This window comes from Carassius gibelio, chromosome B22, assembly GCF_023724105.1.
Source record: "Carassius gibelio isolate Cgi1373 ecotype wild population from Czech Republic chromosome B22, carGib1.2-hapl.c, whole genome shotgun sequence".
In the NCBI taxonomy this organism is placed as follows: Eukaryota; Metazoa; Chordata; class Actinopteri; order Cypriniformes; family Cyprinidae; genus Carassius; species Carassius gibelio.
The window spans coordinates 5,524,912-5,545,258 of record NC_068417.1 but is presented as its reverse complement, the minus strand read 5'-3'; the positions used below and the strand labels follow the sequence as shown (position 1 = coordinate 5,545,258).

Here is a 20,347-nt window from a genome sequence, read left to right as displayed (position 1 = left end):
AAAAAAATTAGGTTAAAAAAGCAAAGCAGTGAAAAAATATTTTATTTATTATTAATCAATAATTGGTTACTTAAGTAACATTGAAAAGCTACCTACAGATTACTGAAGTTTCATTGAACTTCTTTTCATTTTACAAGTTTAGACAGTTGTACTTGACCTTTGATTATGGACACTTTTGCCGGATCTGAGACTTCCTCGGTTAGTGCCTCTTGAAGAAAACATGAACCTGGCCGTCTGTTCATTCTCCACTCCTTGGTCTCTCCTGATCCTGATTTATATACCGCTATACCTTCAGGACATCGAAGAGCCAGATCTAGACAGGGACGTAGCAGCTACTTCTGATGTCTGTGAAGATATTGAAGCTGTTGCTCCAGAATCTGAATGTGCTTTGAGTGTAGATGGATGGAGGACTCTTGAACATCTGCTGAATTCAACTGGTCCTAATATCTCTGTCAAAGAACTGAACTAGCTTTGTCGGGAGTTTGTTTCATCAAATATAAAAGCATAAAGACTGAACAGCATAATGAATTTATTTTGGTCTGAAGCTTACTGTCTATTGAAGCACAGTTTTTTCACATCTGAATAGAGTTTGGAACAATTTGGCAACTCTGTGTTTGTCTCTAGCTGCTGTGTAGGTTACAGTACAGGAACATGCATTTACTAGAGACAAGCAGAAACTCTGCTGACCATATCGAAGCGGACAGTCAGGATCAAATGTGCAGAAGTAATGGGGACATGTCCCTGAGCAGTAATCCACTGCATGAAATCTTGTCTTGTTCTGCATCTCCTTTAGTGCAGTTTGTTTTATCCAGCTGTTCGCTGTCATCTTCAACCCTGCTCTCCTTACTGCTGCTCCCTTCTTCTGCAGAAAACACACACATCTATGTCTGCAACCTTACTTGTGTTAACAGTCTCTGAACCTGGACTGACAATACCTCACATTTTTAAAGTGCCCCTAATATACTATTTTACAATTGTTTTAGAGGTTTCCTACAACAAGTTTCTATTCAAAAGTGTGAAGTGATCCCAATCTTCAGTCTTTTCCACAAGCCCTCTCTGCTCTGACTCAAAAGACATCATGACAAAACTAAAATGCAAGCAACAACACTTACTTTTGTAAAGTGAGCAGGAACAAATAACGGCTGAAATAAAGGCTGATTTTGTTTCATCATATGATGGAGACACAGATTTCCAATCCTCTGCACATTTGCTGCAGCATTGAGAGGATTCACACAGACGAATGCAGAACAACAGCACTACACCAAATAATACATCCAGGAAAAAGATAAATTATCTTTAACTTAATAAAAGTGCTTGTTTGAAACAAAAGGCTAAGTATGGAACATTAATCTCTGTCAGAATGAAAAAGCATTTGTAAATTATTTTACAGACATAGGTGTTTAAATACTATAAAAATGCTCAACTAGAAAAAAATTAATAAAATGAAATTACACTGACTATCAAAACTGACTATATATTTTTTCAGGTCTGGAAATTACACTTAAAATTCACCATATATTTCATTTTTTCTCAAGACAATGGAAAACCTGTAAAAAGCTGCAGATGAGAGTCTAGGAATGAGTATAATGAAAACATCTAACCCTGATGTGTGGATTCAAGAGAAAGGAGGAGAGTCAGATGGACAGAATCACAGATACTACACCTGACAATGTCTTCCTTTCATCACATGTTACATGCTACGATTCTTTCAGAAAGATCAAGCAAGGCTGTAGTGTCTGCAGTCTCAATCTAAAGAAATAAAAACCAGGAGTAACACACACATACACTACACATATGTATATACAAATCATAAGTGAGTTGAATTAGAAAACCTCGTCAGTCCGATCTAGCAGGTCTGCATCTGTTATGTCAGCTCATCTTTATTAATCTCCTGGAAGAAATGAAATTGTAAATCCACTCCATGAAAAAGGTCCATCCTGAGTAATGCTCACTGCCATTATTTCACCAACTATCCTAAAGTACAACAGTTCACTGGACAAACTGTTATAGGATTAGAATTAGGACTGAGTATGGACACAAATATTTACATTATATTATATTATATTATATTATATTATATTATATTATATTATATTATATTATATTATATTATATTATATTATATTATATTATATTATATATTATGTGCATGTGGTACATAGCAGCTTACTTGCTACTATAACATTGAATGTTTAAATTGTATTTGTAAATTTTATTCAAGGCATTGATGTTTGCCTACAAAACTACCACTGGCTCTGCACCCATTTACCTAAATTTGTTACTTCAGACTTATGTGCCTCTAGAAGCTTGTGTTCTGCAAGTGAACGTCGCTTGATTGTTCATCCCAAAGAAGCACAAAGTCACTTTTACAGACTTTTAAATTAAATGTTCCCTTCTGGTGGAATGACCTCCCCAACTCAATCCGAGCAGCTGAGTCCTTAGCCATCTTCAAGAATCGGCTTAAAACACATCTCTTCCATCTTTATTTGACCCTCTAACTTTAACACTCACTATTCTAATTCTATTCTTAAAAAATCTAACTACCTTTCTAATCTTTTTGTATTCTATTTTCTTTTCATTTATTATACAATAAAAAAAGACGTCTAACACTAGCTTGCTCTATTCTTTTTCTATTCTATCTGTTTTCTTTTTATTTATTATATTATTTAAAATAAAGCTAACTGTGTTAAGCTAACTGAGACTTGTTATAGCACTTATATTTCATTGCTCTTTTGTTAGATTTGATTGCTTGTTTTTTTATTTATTTAAACATTTAAACATACATTAAATATTGATTAAACATTACAATGAATGTAATATGGTGTATTTATTTATCAAAATGCTCCTCTCCAGAAGTAATGTTCTAGCTGAATACCAAGTTCATGATCTCTGAATATGGATTTGATGAGAAACATGACATCTTGTTGACGAGCTGTTTGTGAAGTACGTCTGAAGCACTGATTGAGCGATTACATGTGACAGGATTCATGTCAGTAAATTGTCCTGTATCTGTTTACAGACCCTTTGGCATTCATTCATGTTTATTTGGCACTGTAGCCCGTAACTGGTGTTAAAAACAGAGGAAGACGTGATCTTTCAAGAGTGCTGCATGCTGTCGCTTCACTTGAACTGAGACACACTGCGTGATCATCACTGCATTAGATAGAGAGCACCACAGTCAGATTATAAATATAAAATATATACAATATAAAATTGAGACATCAATGTTTTTTACCCAGCTGTAATGCTAATAAACCTTCCTGAAATTGTGATTCTGAAAGTCTGTAACTGAATACTTCAGATTTTTCCCAGTCCTCTCTTCCTCAAATAATTTTTCCTCAATTCTGGCCATCATTTTTGTGAAATAAAAACAAATTGTCAGTACTAATAAACAAATGCACCGAAGTTAGTAAAGAAGATGACTACATTTGATAAAACTGCATAATTAATGCAATGGTGCTTCTGCATCTGAGAACAAACACACAGCGTCAGGAATTGTTTCACCGAGGAATGACATGAGGGTCATTAATAACATACTTTTCATTTTTGGGTGAACTAACCCTTTAAGGACTCCTCTCAGCCTGACCATAGACTGTTTAACCTCCTGCTCTCTGGGAGGTGCTTCATGAGCCTTCAGACAAGGACCAGCAGACTCAGGAACAGCTTTTTCCCAAACACACCAAAACACACAGACTCCTCACCATTCCTCATCACTACATCTGGTTTACAAACAAGCAAAAAACAGTTCACTTGCTACTGCTTGCACTACTGTCTTTTCATCCCAGAATACCGAATAATCCATTTGCACACTAGAATATTTTTATACGCACTTTTTTACTGTCCATTGCACTAGTGTAAATTATGTTCATATGTTCATAGTTTCTACTTATAGTGTACATACACTTATTGCACATGTATTAATTAACGCAGGTTTTGGTGGTTTGTTGAACATAATCGTTTAGTTTGACGTCACCATTATGGTGATCAGTAGTTAGACAGTTTGAGTCTTTTCATTGTTTGACTGATGTAACTATATTTGTTATGGCAAAAACAGTGAGAAAAAAAATGTCATCAAGTGATGTTTATTTGCTGATGTTAAAAATTGCACCATAAAACGATCTGATCAACTGATTTAATCTGGAGTTTTATTTATGATATTGATTTAGTATTAGTGTCTACAGCAAATGTGGAGCAATGCATAAGATCTTGCAGATTTGTATCATATGGACTTTTGTCTGTTCTTTTAAAATTACATTGTTCATGAACCACAGAAGGGTTAGACACACAGACACATCAATAATTAGTGTACAAATCTCAACAATGGTAACATGCTTCATGCCGCAATGCATTCTGGGTGATATGGATGAGTTTTGTATGATGTACCCAGAATACATTGCAGCATGTAGCATGTCACCATTGTTGAGATTCATACACTGAATCTTGATGTTCGTTTGACAAAGAAAATTATTAAAATTATTACTTTTAAACAAACATCAAAACCTCTGCTAAAAAAAAAGCATCTGCTAAATGCATAAACATGTTTAGAACAAAAAAAAATTCTAGCTGGGAAGCCCCACAATAATGAGCAAAAGAAAAATAATAGACTTAACAAAAAATGCATCAATAAACGTGTGATTTTAAATAAATTATTATTTGTGAATTATTATTACGAAGACCATCAGCAGAAATAACACTGTAAATCTGACTCACCAGAGACAGTAACAGAGACACTGAATCTGTACATGGTCTCTTTCCTACTTCTGATGGTTACGTCATACACTTCTGAGTCTGTGTTTCTGGTGTTTGTGATGATCAGAGATCCAGTCTGATGATCCAGCTTCAGTCTGTCTCTGAATCTCTCATCAAGAACATCACATGTGGAGAATCTTCCAGTGTCTTTATCAGTTTCAGCTGTACGAGTCTCTGAGTGTCCACATGTCCAGAATACCTCATCATTTGTCTGTAGTTCAGTGTTAGTCTGTAGAGAGACTGAATCTCCCTCCATCACAGACACTGACTTCACTTCATCTGAATCAGAAACACACCTGAAGAACAAACACAAACGGTTTGTCAGGTCTTGTTTTATTATTATTGAAGTAAATATGAACAAATATCCTCCACAAACAGGATCAAATGAAAAATCTGATGGTTTCAAAACTGAACTGCAGTCATACTCAGCCCCCCTAAAAAATTGTGACCAGCTCCATATTGACTACGAATTTGTGTTTGCCTGAGTCCCCTTTACATTTTATGGAGCCCTGCACATGACATGCAAAAAAAAAAAAAAAAAAAAAAAAAACATTAAAAAATTGTGTGCATGATTTACTTATTCATTCCCTCAATGTAGTAAAATGTGAAGACAGTTACTATTTTGTTCCCTCAATTTGCTAATTCATTATCTCAGTTTCTAAATTGTGTGCACAATTAGTAGATTGAGGGAATGAGGGTGTGTGATTGTGTGTTTGTGTGTGTGTGTGTGTGTGTGTGTATGTGTGTGTGTGTGTGTGTGTGTGTGTGTGTGCAGTGCCACGTTAAGCCCTGCAGGGCCCTGGACTAATAATGAGGTCCAAGTTCAATAATACGCTAAAAGTTCAAATTGATTTTGTTTCTCTATTTAACAATATTAACTTACAATAGTGAAAGATGTGGATGTTGTGCTTCCCATCAATAATCACATCTCTGCATTCCCCCAAACTGCAGAAATTAAAGTCCCACTCGGTGTGAGCTGAAGTGATTGTGACTAGACGGCAGAGAAATCGACTTGGTCTTAAAGGGGTGATATGATGCAATTTCAAGTTTTCTTTTTCTCTGGAGTGTTACAAGGTGTTCGTGAATAGATAAGATCCCTAAAGCTGCAAAGACTATAAGCGTGAAACACAAGTTTGTTCATAAAGCCCTTAAATGGAGATGCTTTGGGTGTGTTTTATGCAAATAGCTTTGTGGACGTTTATTTAGAAGACTCAGAATTCAGTAACATTAGAAGGAGGTCAGGGTCTGTCCAAATACCTACACTTGCAGACTTGAGAGTGTGTGCACATGACTGGAAGTGCACGCGCAAGGCATGTGATAACTTTCTGCTTATGAGATGTTTGTTTCTTCAGGCAGGTTTGTGATCGGACGCCGTTACCTCGGGAGGGTCGTGCTGGACCCATGTTGCTGGCTGAATTCTCTCACGGGGCGATAGAGACCGCCGAAGAAAGAACAGGGTCTGGGCCCAAATGCAGGTTAGAAAACTCTTTTGACTGAATCTCCCTCCATCACAGACACTGACTTCACTTCATCTGAATCAGTAACACACCTGAAGAACAAACACAAACAGAGTTTGTCCGAAATCTTGGACCAATAATATCCAAACAACAAAACGAAAACGACATTCGTGGTGATTTTGAATAAAACCCATTTGCCGACACAGGAACTGAAGTTGATTTGAGCTGAATTCATCCACAGAAAACTCTTCAGATGAGAATCACGTCACGACTGAAACTAAAGCTGCTGCTGTTTGAGCTTCACTGTTTTTATATAAAGGATATTTAGAAAAACAAACACACATATTTGAGAGAAAAAGAAAAATACACATTTCAAACTCACCAAGCATATGCCACGAACACAACCAGAAGCAAACTCTGTCAAACATCTTGAGCGGTTTGAGTCCACAGATATGAAGAGACAAACTGGATCAGTAATGAGAGATGAGACAGATGAGCTGATGTGAGGCTGCTCTGTAGTAAAGTGAAGTCAAACTCTCCTGTCAGCTAAATAACGCTCGATTTATTCAGCATTGATGCACAAGATCATCAGCTCTTCTGAGCTTCCTGGAGATCAATGCTGTCATTTTCAACAGAAATAAGCTGAGCCAAATATAGATGTTAAAAATGTGTTAAAGCAGTGTTTGATCCTGAGATCCTGAGAGTCTTTGACTCTGGTTTCTCCTGTAACTGTCTTCAGTCGGTTTGTTCTTCGTGTCTGATCAAATAGTTTCTCCTCTCAGACTGATTTCACAGATTCTCCAACTGCTTTATGGATCCAGAACAGATCACTTGTTGTAACTGTGTGCTCTCTCATATTTTCATATGGCATTTTGTGTGGAGTGGAAGTAAAAATGTTTAGTTCATATAAGCAGAAGAAAAAAAAAAGACTTTAAACTACTAAAAGATACACTGACCACATTCATCTAATAATATACATGCTGATGTCGAAGCTGTTTGTCAAGACAACAGATCAAACCACATTAGATATAAATATATCCCAACACAAAAGGTTCTTTGATCATGATAGATTTAGTGAATTACATGCATTTATCAGTGTTATACGACCTGATTCAGCGTGTGATGGACACACACACAAAGATGGACACACTCTAGACTTAATCATCAGTACGGGTCTAAACATTTCATCAGCTGTTATTAAAGACATAGCACTATCTGATCACTTCTGTATTTTCTTTGATATATTGATCTCTGCTAGCACTGAATCTAGATCTGTCTCTATCAGAAGGAGATGCATTAACGAGAACACAAGTGAACTATTTATGGAGGCTATATCTTTAACACCAAGCATTTCTGCAGACTCTGTTGATATTCTCCTTGATTCCTTCAACTCAAAAGTTAAGAATGTTATTGATGATATTGCTCCAATAATAGTCAGTAAGAAAACAAACAGACAGAAATCAGTTTGGAGAAGATCAACAGCAGTTCAGACGATGAAAAGACAATGCAGAAAAGACGATATTTGAAATTCACGATAGCATCTATAAAGACATCCTTTGTGCATTTAATGTGAAACTAGCCACAGCTAGACAGAATTTCTTCTCAAACCTTATAAACAGTAACTTAAATAACACTCGTACTCTTTTTGTCACTGTTGAGAGACTGATAAACCCCTCAAGTCAGATTCCAGTGAAATATTAAGTTATACGTGGTAAGTTATAAACAAAACACGTTTAACTTTTGTTGTTGTTTTTACCACTAGCAATGGAGTCATTGTTACACCGCACACTTTATTAATGTCAGGACTGTCATTTTGGTCTGGTTTATTCCTGGTTATGTCAGTATTCCTGACACTGGTGTATATTGTTATTGTGTGAACGTGTGTGTTGAACTTTCATTTTCTCACCGGACACTCTTGTCTTGTCTTGTGTTTTCAGCGGTTTGTTCTCATGTCTGCCCTACGTTTTTTTTTTCTTTCTTTGCTTTATTATTCAATAAAGCCCTTTGCTTTCTGTTCGAGTCCTTGTCTCATCTTTACTCATGAAATCGGAGACTGAAGGAGGAGCTATGTCAAAAGAGAATGGATGAGGATTGTTTTAAAGATGATGATGCAAAGGTGAAGTACTACACTGGGCTTCTTCAATGTCTTCTCTTCTGATGTGTGCTGACACAGACTGTATCTCACTAAATGCAATTCACCCTAAAGTATCTCATTGGCATCACACCACAAGGATCTCTCTCTTTCATGTGGGGAGGTTGTGTCAGTGACAAACATGTGGCTGAGAATAATGGCCTTCTTAATAAACTATTACCTGGAGACTTGGTGTTGGCAGATGGTGGATGTGACAGAGACAGTGTTGGACTCGTGTGTGCAGAAGTGAAAATACCTGCATTCACCAGAGGACGCAGCTGGATGCAGAAGATGTGGAGGAAACACGGCAGATAGATCACCTCAGGGTTCATGTGAAGAGGGGGATATACACGTGTATGTATGTGCATTTATATACATATACAGAAATGTACCTTAAATAAACTACTTTTATTTTGGATGCTATTCATCGTTTTCACAGCCTTACATTAAATGTTGCGTATGCATGAACAGCATTATCATTGTTATGCATATTGCATACCACCTGTTACAACAATAAATGGCAAAATTGATCAATTCTGTATCTCATTATTTGTGCATCACATTGAGGTAAATGTGTACAGTTTACAGTAAGGTATATAAAACCAGTAAAGGGGCAGTGTAACACATAAAAAGGTAATTAGATAAACAACTATCAAGACCACAGGTAAGACAATAAGTAAAAAATTAAATAGAAAAACACTTATTTAATTTATACATTTAGTGCACTTGTAGTGTTAATACAACAGGAGTAACTTGTAACAACAGCGTAACCTTCAAGTATCAAGAACATAGATAATGCAATAAGTGAAGAAAAAAACGGTAAATGGAAAGACAATTATTAAAACTAATTAATTCAGGACCTTTGAGCGAGCAACCATTTTCTGCTCATTGACACAGAAAATCTGAAGGTCTGCACTCATCCATATTTGTAAATTGCAGGTGGGCCTCGAGAGATTTCACATTTTTTAATTGTTCAGATGTGTAACATTAAGCACTGACACTACAAACAAGGAAAGAAAATACATCGATGAAGATTACGAGCGTTAGCTCATTAAGATCATCAGACCACCCTTCACTGTAAAACCTGACAAGTGACTTAACACAAACAGTTTCAACTCAAAACATGATCAAGGATGCCTCTCATCTTCACTATGAACTCTTCATCCTCCTTCCATCCGGCAGGAGTTACAGGAGACTACGCTCTCGCACTAGTAGACTCAGGAAGAGCTTCTTCCCCGAGACTGTGACACTTCTGAACTCCACAACACCAATCTAACCTGCTCCTGCTCTTTTACTGCACTCCTCACAGTACTTCTGTACAGAGCACAGTAAACTACTTCTATAAAAATATCATTGCATTACTGTTATTTTGCATAGAATACATTGTTTAACAATACGTTTGCACACTCAATCCAACTGTATTTATTACCACAGCTCTCACGTTGCTGCTGTTCATAATGTGTATATAATCCCTACATTGCTCTGTTCATAATGTACATATAATCCTGCACAATATATATAATATATATTATAATTATAATATTATAATCCCACAGTTACTTTGACAATGCAGTCTCTTCATTATCATAATAAAATACAGAAACACTGCGCAGTTTAAATATGTAGTAAAATCTGTGCCATTAAGTGTTATCACTGTACCACCGTGATGTTATCTAAAAACATTTTGTTTTACGTAGATATTTGAACGTGAGTGAAGTACATAATAAATACAAATACTTCGCAAATATGGAAACATTTGATTTTGTGTCGAATGAGAGACCCAATGCTGGTTTCAGTTTCGTTTTGTTTTAAATTAATTTGTTTTGGCTTGTCGTCTGTATTGCTATAGCTTCTTATATTTTTAATTCTTGTTCTTTTCTAAATACTGTTAATTGAAAGGATTGTTGTGGAGTGAGGGGAACTAAAATAACCTAGCTATGTAAACTGTAATCCGGTACTGATTCCAAATTACAGGACAAAAATTATAGTTAGTAACATAATCCATTACATTACACATTTTAGGTAATCTAATCAGACTACTTTAGATTACTTTTGAAGTAACTTGATTTAAATAAGATAATATTCTACCATATTGACATAAAAATACAAAGAGTAATACATATATATATAATTTCACAAAGCTTGTCAGAACATTCTGTTTTTGCTTCACATTGGGTTATTATTAAATCAAATTATGTGCATGATTATTATTATATAACTAAATGATATGAAATTATGTAAATTATATGTATATGAATTATATAGCAAAAATTAAATAACTGTAATAACAGATTTAGGTTAAATAAATATGTCAGTCTTTATTTTTTTCTTTTTAGGAAACCAATCAAAGAAAAAAAATAAACTAATTCTGTTTCTAATATTCTGTATGTTGCTCAAAAACAAAATATATATTTTGTCAAGTTTTTTTTTTTTTTTTTACCTATTCTTTTAAAAATAACACACATAAAAAAAAAAAATACGAGTTCACATATCGCACCTAAACACGCGTGGAAAAAGTAATTAGAACTAGATACTAAATTAGTTAAAAATGCCTATCCATATACAGCTACACAGCAAAAACTCTCACAGAGTTGATTTCAACACTTTTTCAGAGTTTATATAGCTCCACACTCTCCGGAGTTAAAATAACACTTTCAAAATAGTTAAATATTTAACACAATGCCGGAGTTACCAATTTGTCGCCAAAAAAAAAGTGTTAAAATAACATTAAAAGGGATACAGAAAAACAACACTGTTCAGAGTTGCATGTTTTAGGTGGTTAAATCTGTACAGTCTCCAAAGATATACAAAATAGTGTTAAATAAACAACAGCACACAAAATATTTGCCAATGACTTGTTTATTTGTTATTCTCACCTCTTAAATATGAAATCAACTGTTGACTGTCTGGGTGCTCTTTTTGACAAATAAATTAGCATTCTGTCAACATCATACTGCTCTCAAATCTCTAACCCTGGGAGACTCCATTTTACTTTCATCAATGTTATACACTGTTGTCTGCAGGAATGTGTAAAAAAGTTCAGAAGTGCACCATCATAGGACAAATTTAACTCAAAATGTGCCTTGAAAAGTTCATCAAATGCTCCAAGGGGGGAGGGGGTTTGCCTGGCATGGGATGAGATGCTTATCCAAGATGATGTAGAAGCACTCAGTCTTGCTTTTCTGGCGTCCAACAGCAAGGAGGTAGGGATGCTGATGCTGGATGTTGTTGAGGGGCTCCTCCAAACTGCAGCATGACTAAACTTAAAAATGAACATTGAATATTAGACACAAACATAATGTCCAGTTAGAAAAAACAACAGTATAAAAGTGACTGTTCAAAGAAACTCAGCGGCTGGTGCAATATGAGAATGCATATGAATGATTTTAAATCTCCATGTTAGAGCAAACCAAAACACAATATTAAAATGTCAATACCTTATGAAAGATTACAAGTCTTTCAGCAGCATCACATGGACTGTTTTTGGAGACTTCAATCCTCCTGTTGATGGTGGAAGGAGATGTATCAGTTAAAGAAGGGATGCCATTTCCCGGTCGTAAACTAAAGACGAAATTCACATGAAGAAAAAACTAAACAAAAAAACAACAACACATGAATTAATTAATTCTAAACCTTCTAATTAAATATTTTAAGTTGAAGAATAGAAAGCATTTTAAACATTCACCTGGTTAATGTAGTCTTTTTTAGAGCCCGACCGATATATCGGCCGGCCGATATTATCGGCCGATATGAGCTTATTGCATTTAAATCGGCATCAACGTTTATAATGGCCGATGGAACATGAGGAAAGGAAGTCTCATGCTTTACTCATGTTATGAGTGTTGCATAGTTTACCCACCAGAGGGAGCTCTGCAGCTCCAGAGTTGACAACAGCGCCAGAAATTCACTAGCGAAGAAAGCGATAAGCCAAGCCAGCCACGGAGATTTTTTTTCTGTTTTGACTGTGAGTCTGTCGTTCTTCATGTGAAATGATTTAGTTCATACACTGTATATACAATGATGTGGTAGTTCTAGCTAACGGTCCTATCATTATCACTTATAAATATTCTGTAACATCACTTACAGCCACTAATGCATTGCTATATTAGATTAGCCACGAAGCTAATACCATGTTTATCAGTGGAAGAGTGCGAACGTTAATAAGATGTCAAACTATAACGTTATCGTTTAACTTATTCTAAATATATCTGCAGTGTTTCCCACATAATGACCGGGTAACTGTGGCAGGGGGGCAATGACTAGAAGTTATGTACAGCGTGCCTCGAAAAAACAACAGCTGTTATGTTATTGAATGAATTCATTAAAAATAGGTCATTGCACTTACATCAAATCACGATATGGACGAATATCTGTAAGTATTAAGCCGGAATAGTCTTTTTAAATATGAATCCTGCATGTTCTGCGCGTCTCTGTTAATGAATGGCGCAGAAGCGCCTCTTCATTCATTAAACACACGTAAGCGCGCATTAAGCTCGCGGTGAATTCAGCGTCCGCTGTCTCACTAAATAATCACGTGAACACATGAACAACATCCCCAGAACTGCTCTGACAGTCACTTCATGAGCATTTGACCGTTTGATTTAAGTAAAAACAGCGCCACATCACATACACAGAACTGTAAATGTACGACCCGTCAAAACCCGTCAAAATAAAAGTCCAGTTAAAGGCTGTTGTTCAGCAGAATGTACAAAAGCCTATCATAGACCCGATTACTAAAATATTCGATATTTACAGCCTTATGTTATTCTAACGCTAATATAGCTTCCTTTTTAGCAGGCCCCTTAAATGCTTGCTATTAACTTGATTGAAGGTGGTTCTTCTCAAAATTGACAGCGGTGTGTTCATGACACTAACGTTAACCATTCAACTTCGAGTAGGTGCGTCAGAAATGATTAACCAGAGGGGACATGTAAATAAATGTGAGCTGAACAAGCGCTTTTTTTTATTTATTTTTATTTTTTACAGATTGTTTCAAAGCAGCTTTAAAGACATAACAGGAAAATGTTGTAATATTGTTAAATAGAAGTAGGTAATAGGTAATACCTATTGGTTGACAAATAAAAAAAATATATATTTCTCATTTTTGCCTATGTAGGAGATCCCTGTTTATTATAATTCTAATTCTAATGATGACACGAGTAATGATACATGGTGATATTATTAATACACATGCTTATTCTTTCTCTGTCTCTTTCTGGCCTACAGATACCTGAAAAAGGTGAATGCTGTAGCAGCAAAGTGTGGGACTACTTCTGCAAATACTTTGACTTTAGTATTATAATTTATTTACAGAACACACACAGACTGTTAAAACCAGCTTCAACTGGAAGAAAGTAAAAGTGTTTTTTTGACCATTAAAAAATATATACTTTTGATGTGCAATTGTTTAGTCATTGAGACTATAATCTAAGGCTTTTTTTTTTTACATAATCTCTTCTGGAAAATGGTTTATACAGCCCACATACATAGAACAGGCAGATATTTTGCTATTGAATGTTGTGTAAGTGCAGTATATAGGAAATGGGTCTAATATCCAGTTTATTTTCAAAATCAAAATATCGGCTAATAAATCGGCTCTTTTCGAGTTAATATCGGCATCGGCATCGGCCCCCAAAAATCCATATCGGTCGGGCTCTAGTCTTTTTAAAGATTTTATGTAGTGCAAGTTACTTATTTGTTAATATGGAAAACATCCAATCTCATAGGTTCTGAAGTTCCTAAATTTTAATTTTTTTTGTTTCATCAAAACAAAATATATTGTAACTGTAACTGCAAATATAGCAGATGTGTAAAAACAAGCAAATCAAATACGACTTACTTGTCTCATGAAGGTCACTTCCTTCAGGACGTTCTGCTGAGAGCAACAACTGACTCATCTCTGCTGTTGAAGTAAGTTGCTTGGTGTCTTTGTTGACATTTGGCCTGAAGAATGTGTCCCTCTTCTGAAGCAGCCTGGAGGATGTCTCGGTGTCAAACAGGAGAGTGAAGTCTTGACCAACCTTTAAGAAGATATTAAACTATAAACAATGTTCTCAAATTGAATTCTTGTGAAAACATGTTATTCCAAACTTACCAGGCCTTTTGTATCTATGAATCATGGGAATGTGGAGAGGATATCAACACTAGAGCCTGGATCTTTAATAAGCTCTTGGCGATGCTGAAAGGTCTCTCTCATCTTTTGGAATATTAGGGACTTCTCTGTAGTGTGGCTGAGCAAAGACATGGCCTCTCTGCAAGCACTCCCATCAAGTTGCCCTTCAAAATTAGTAGCTTTTTGGCATTTTGGGCCTCCTGGAGAAACATCATGAGGGCTGTCTAGTGGCAAAGATCCTCGTCTCATCTTCCTGTGGACTGTTTTCATATGCCAAGCAATGTATCCTGTGTTGCTTGCAGCATCATAAAAGTGTTCCTTAAAAGAATCACATTTCTATGTCAGATATCGATATCATAACATTGAAATTATAACATGAAAGGGTCATGCAGACGATGACTTACGTAGCCTTTCTTGGAATATGGATCTTTGAGGGAACAGTATCACTATGCAAACAGCATACTGTTCTCTGATAGCTTAAGTAGGGAGTTGCCTAAGAGAAGATATCAAATTGGTCTTAAATTATACAATGGTCATGCAGCTAATTTTTTTTATAAAAAGTTAATAATAATAAATTAAAATAAAAAATGACCTTGGTGATTCATTAATTAACACAGACTCAAAGGGGTTAAATTTTTTTTTTCTATATTTTGGATAATTTTCATTTCTGGGTGAACAGAACCTTTAGGACACAAAAGGACATAAAAAGCTTTGTTCTAACCTGTTTTGCAGACAGTGCAGATGTGTCCTCTTTTCTTTGTCTCTTGTTAGGGACCTCATGAAAGATTACAGTCGATGCACTTGAACTGTTGCTTTTGTCAGACTTCTCAGATATGGAAGACAAAGAGTCTGAAAATTATAAATAAAGTATTCAAATATTACAAATATTGTGATGACCAGCACAAGAATCAGAAATAGCCAATTTATCATATTTATCCAGAGTTGCTTGATAACACAACATAAACATTCAATAAAGCTCACCATCATTTGAGAAAACAGTCAGCACCACATTGCCTTGTCCAATGAGGTCGCTGAATATTTCTGCATCGACTTCTGTCCCTGTTGCATCCTTGTATGTAACTTTTGCATTAGGTGGCAAGCAAAATTTCTCAATGACTGAAAAAAGAAGAAAAAATTATTTAAGTTGAAGCCCTTTCTTGCTTCACAACAAATGTCTGATCCGAAAACATTTTTTTTATGATGCAAGCAAAATGTAAATATGAATAATTTTTATTTTATCAATACATCCCCTTCTACAGAAAATTATGTGATAAAGGCAAATACAGAAATGAGGCAACAACACAATACACAGAATTTATCAGATTTTAATCAAATTCTTAGTTATTTTAAAGGAGTAAGAAAAAAAAAACAACCTTTGATGTGAAATTGCATAAAGTTAAACCTCTCTTAAATGCAGTCCAGCTTCACATACTTCTGCTGTTCGTACAGTAACTTAGCTAGCTAACGAAGCTAATCACGTCGATGATGGCAATAAACGAAGCTTTGTAAAAGATCGCTCGTTTTATTAATTCGGTAAAGCATATTAATTAGAGACCAAGCTGTTAAATCGAAAAGCTCGAGCGTAAACCGCTGCCACGATGTACGTTAACTTGAAATGTGGAAGCGAACGCGCACACACAGCCTAATATACGTTTATGCACAGTGCTCCATAGCACGTTATGCTGTACATTCTCTACTGAATAAGCACCAATCATAAATGTAAAAGTATGATTAAATTTATCTTACCTTTCAAAGCCACACGAGGATAATGGCAAAGTCTTCATGGATTTCACCAGCGACGATTGGAAATGCGTGGGCGGAGTCTAATTACGTCTCTGTGGAGTTTGTTTAACACTGATGATCAACTCTGTGAAATAACTCCAACACCAAACACCATTTTACTCTGAATGTGTTAAAATTACTCTTTGGGTGTTGAAATAAACTCCAATTTTTGCTGTGTATGATTCGCGATCTCCAAACTGACTCAAATGATTCGCGAACCCGCTTTGAACTCCCGAACAGACTCAAATGATTCGCGAAGCCGCTTCGAACTCCCGAACTGATTCAAATGATTCGCGATCCCGCTTCGAACTCCCGAACTGATTCAAATGATTCGCGATCCCGCTACGAACTCCCGAACTGATTCAGATGATTCGCGATCCCCAAACTGACTCAAATGATTCGCGAACCCGCTTTGAACTCCCGAACTGACTCATGATTCTCAATCAATTCAGAGCTGTAACAACAATACTGTGAAACCGTGATATGTTTGCTTAAGGTTATCATACCATCAAAATCTCATACCTGCCCATGCCTAATAAATATATATATTCCATTTGTTGTTATTAACATGAAGTGCATTAAACATTACATCAAGGTTTCCCAAACTGGGGTTTGTGACTTTAATAAAAAGCTAATTAATTAAATCATAAAAAAAATGATACATTAAAAAAAATAATTTTAAAACCAATCAAAATAAAATCTTACTAAAAAAGTTTAACATTTCATTTGTTTACCTGCATGTCATGTGGACATAACCAACATCAAAAAATCATGAACATGCAAATGTGATAATTATTAAAATATATATATTTTAAATCTCAGGGGTACTTCAAGTAAATATATTTGGTGAAAGAGGATCAGATGACAAAAGTTTGTAAATTTGTGTGTTTTAATGTGTTTGAAAGACAAACGTCTTCCAAATACACAGTAATACATGATAAAATAAACTACAGAGTGATGATTCAAATAAAAATCAATGTGTTCATCAGTAGTTGATGCAATGTTGAAACACTTCTTAAACCTGAAATGATTTTTATAAATCAATCTTCAAATGCTGTCGCTGACAATGCAATGCTGCAATTTGGAAATAGTGGAATAACTATTAGGAATTTCACTGTTATCATATTTTTCTTTGTTTCACCAGTTTTCATTTTATAGACAGACTGAGTGCATAAGTCTTTGGTGTTATTTTATATAATAAAAAGCCTAATAAATCAGCACATTACATGAGATTAAATAAACCATGTGTATGAGTCCACATTCTGTTGCTTTGTGTTTACTGGTGAAAGAGCAATACCTGAAACACAAAAGTACATTTCTCAAATAACAACAAACATTACGATTATAATTTAGAGCAAAAATAATTCTGATCGGTTTAGCCAATATACAATCTGACTAAAATGCTCATACATTTCGTTTTCTTAAACTTGACTAAACAAAAACAGGACCGGGTTGACTAAATATGATAATTAAAATGTACATTTGAGTAAAACTAAGACTGAATTAAAAAATGGCTGCCAAACTTAATACTGCTGTGTGGTTAATTAATAATAATCTTACTGCTAAAATGTCAAGTTTTCATTGACTAAAACTAGACTAAAATGTTGAGACTTTCAGTCGACTAAAACTAAACAGGATAAGGTTGACTAAATATGATAAAAACTAACAAGGACATTTAACTGGTTCCTGCATTATATTTCTATACACTTCTTCTAATCTCACACACTATTTAGGATGATAGTATGAACATTGAGACACAGTGCATGTCTTTATAAATGGAGAACTGAATCATTGACTCAAATGATTCAAAATTCACAAACACGAATCCTTCAGTAACGAAACACTGCTGTGTGTTGCTCAGAGAAGCGTTTGGAAGCGTTTTCATTAACCAAATGGAGCAAAAACAGTCAACTTTGACAATATATCAAATATAAAACTAAAATGTATATGAACTACTCGTTTTAACACTTAAAAATGTCAAATTTTCAATTGTGGTTTCCAGGGAAAACTTCACTCTATAATTTAACAAATTTGCAAGGTAAAAATAAAGCACCACTGAATTGAGTTGAACTGAATGTGTTTTAGTTTTTTGTTTTATATGAAACATGGTTTATCACAGACTAATGAATAAATGCTGTTGTGATAGTTTCATCTTGTAATGTCACAATAACTGATAACGTGTTGTTTTCTGATCTTGACAGCAATAAAATGATCTTAATGTGTCAATGAACAGATCTGAAGTCATCAGTATAATGAATGAGGTGAAAACAGGATCTATTATCATGAAATAAAGAGGATTTTGATCAGCTGATAATATTGATGAGACTATAAACACTCATTAAACAAGACATTCAGGATCAGCAGCAGATCAGCTCACTTTATTCTGACTGTTTGCTGATAGAAACACATATTTATCAAACATTGTGATCTGTCCTTATGAATCTGAACACATTTATAATGTTATTTACCGCGTTCATAACATCAGAGTATTCCCACATCTTACCGTTTTCTATGTAAAGAGTTTGCTCAAAACAAAAGGTGTAAAGAGGATTTTACAACTGCGTGAAAATAGTGGACTACTCACCTTAGAAAACCGCTGACGTCATCGGCTCGGCTCTACTTCTTCTTCTTCGGTGTTTATTTGCGGGTTGCAGCCAAACTGTTGCATTACCGCCACCAACTGGAATAAAGTATGTGTCAGGATTTTGCTTGTAGAAAAGCTTCTTTTTTTATTTGATTGGTGGCTGACAACTAATGTTAAAGGTGCATTAATACCACTTACGAGACTAGAGCGTGGAGCACTGTATGATAAACGTGGAAATTTAGAAATTAATCATATTCTTTCCATCAATCCTGTATTTTTAGGTAAATCGTGAGATGTTTGAACACAAGCACTTCCTTAAAGCTTCTGATCATTAATGTTTACAATGTCTGTCTTTATCATTTGAATCCTTTCCCTTCTTTCCTCCTCATATTTCCTCCACTCCAATAACACACGTAACACTGACTCAGTTTCCTCACAGTTTTCACACAAACCTGTTGATGTTTGTCTGTTTTGAACAGTGTCTGATTCAGTCCAGTGTGTCCTCTTCTAAGAGAGAACAAAACCTCTTCTTTTCAGTTTATGCCCCTCATTTCACAGACTTTCTCCTGAATATTATAAATGATTATAAAAATACATTTTATACACCATCATTTTCGTTTCTATAACATGTGAATCAGTGAAGGCTGGTGCTAAAAAACACTTTTGTGGGTGCACAAACAAACTGAAAAATTAAACTGTTAGTATTGCAGGACTGTAAACAGCCATTTATCAGGTGATTATGTATCATTACTGCTAGATAAATATAACAGTTGAAAAAAGTAGTAGTTTTATTATCAATATCAGTTTCACACACACACATTCTAAACAAGATGGCGGCGCGTCCACACGCAGCGGCTTCTCTCTGTCCCGACAGAACGGTGTTTTCATGTTTTTTGTCTTGTGAGTCACAGAGTTTTTGTACGTCGTCATTGCGTCTACCCGTCTGTAAGCACGCATACAGTCGCGAGTTTCTGCTCGATGTGGGCAGAACCGCATTTTTACAGTTAAACTCTGAGCACGTGGAACAGCTACGGGATCTTGGTCTGCTACGGAGACCTTCACCATCACCGACCCCCACTACTGCATCTCGCCCACAGCAGAGGCACCACAAGCGGTGTGAGATGAAGGAGAAGAGGGGGAAGCGCGGAGGTATCCGGGCTAGGCTAAGCGATACTCTTGTGATCTGCAAACACTGCTCACCCCTGGTGGAGTTTATGATTATTAAGTGCCGTCCGTTCTATCTGCCGAGGGAATATATTGCTATACTGCTCATTTCGGTGTACATTCCCCTGTTCAACATCATCAGCAACAGGAACGACGCACTAAATGAACTGTACCAGCACATCAGTGAGCAGCAGACAGCACACCCTGATGCTTTTCTCATCATTGCTGGGGATTTCAACCATGCTGACCTAAAGAGTGTGTTTGCAAAAATACACCAACACATTAACTCTCCAACATGAGGTAATAACATTTTGGACTTTGTTTACACCACACAGAGAGGAGCTTACAAAGCCCTATCCCCCCCCCTC

At 35.7% G+C, this 20,347-nt stretch overlaps 1 protein-coding gene and 2 long non-coding RNA genes across 5 annotated transcripts in view; 1 reads left to right on the top strand and 2 right to left on the bottom strand.

Moving 5' to 3' along the window:
• The window catches only part of LOC127987694 (uncharacterized), a 2,462,016-nt gene that overhangs the window by 1,377,088 nt on the left and 1,064,581 nt on the right, over nt 1–20,347 (bottom strand). The gene's annotated exons all lie outside the window — the stretch shown is intronic.
• The window catches only part of LOC127987779 (uncharacterized), a 188,456-nt gene that overhangs the window by 102,408 nt on the left and 65,701 nt on the right, over nt 1–20,347 (top strand). The window lies entirely within an intron of this gene.
• On the bottom strand, nt 11,025–18,844 carry LOC127987775 (uncharacterized). Of its 3 annotated transcripts, none has more exons than XR_008161373.1 (7): nt 15,431–18,844; nt 15,171–15,298; nt 14,854–14,942; nt 14,432–14,767; nt 14,177–14,357; nt 11,775–11,898; nt 11,025–11,594 (listed from the first exon to the last, which is right to left on the bottom strand). It is a non-coding gene; the product is annotated as an uncharacterized LOC127987775 (long non-coding RNA). The 3 variants fall into 3 exon arrangements; XR_008161372.1 differs by having other exon boundaries at nt 11,025–11,599; nt 11,775–11,927; nt 15,431–18,843; XR_008161371.1 differs by having other exon boundaries at nt 11,775–11,927; nt 15,431–18,843.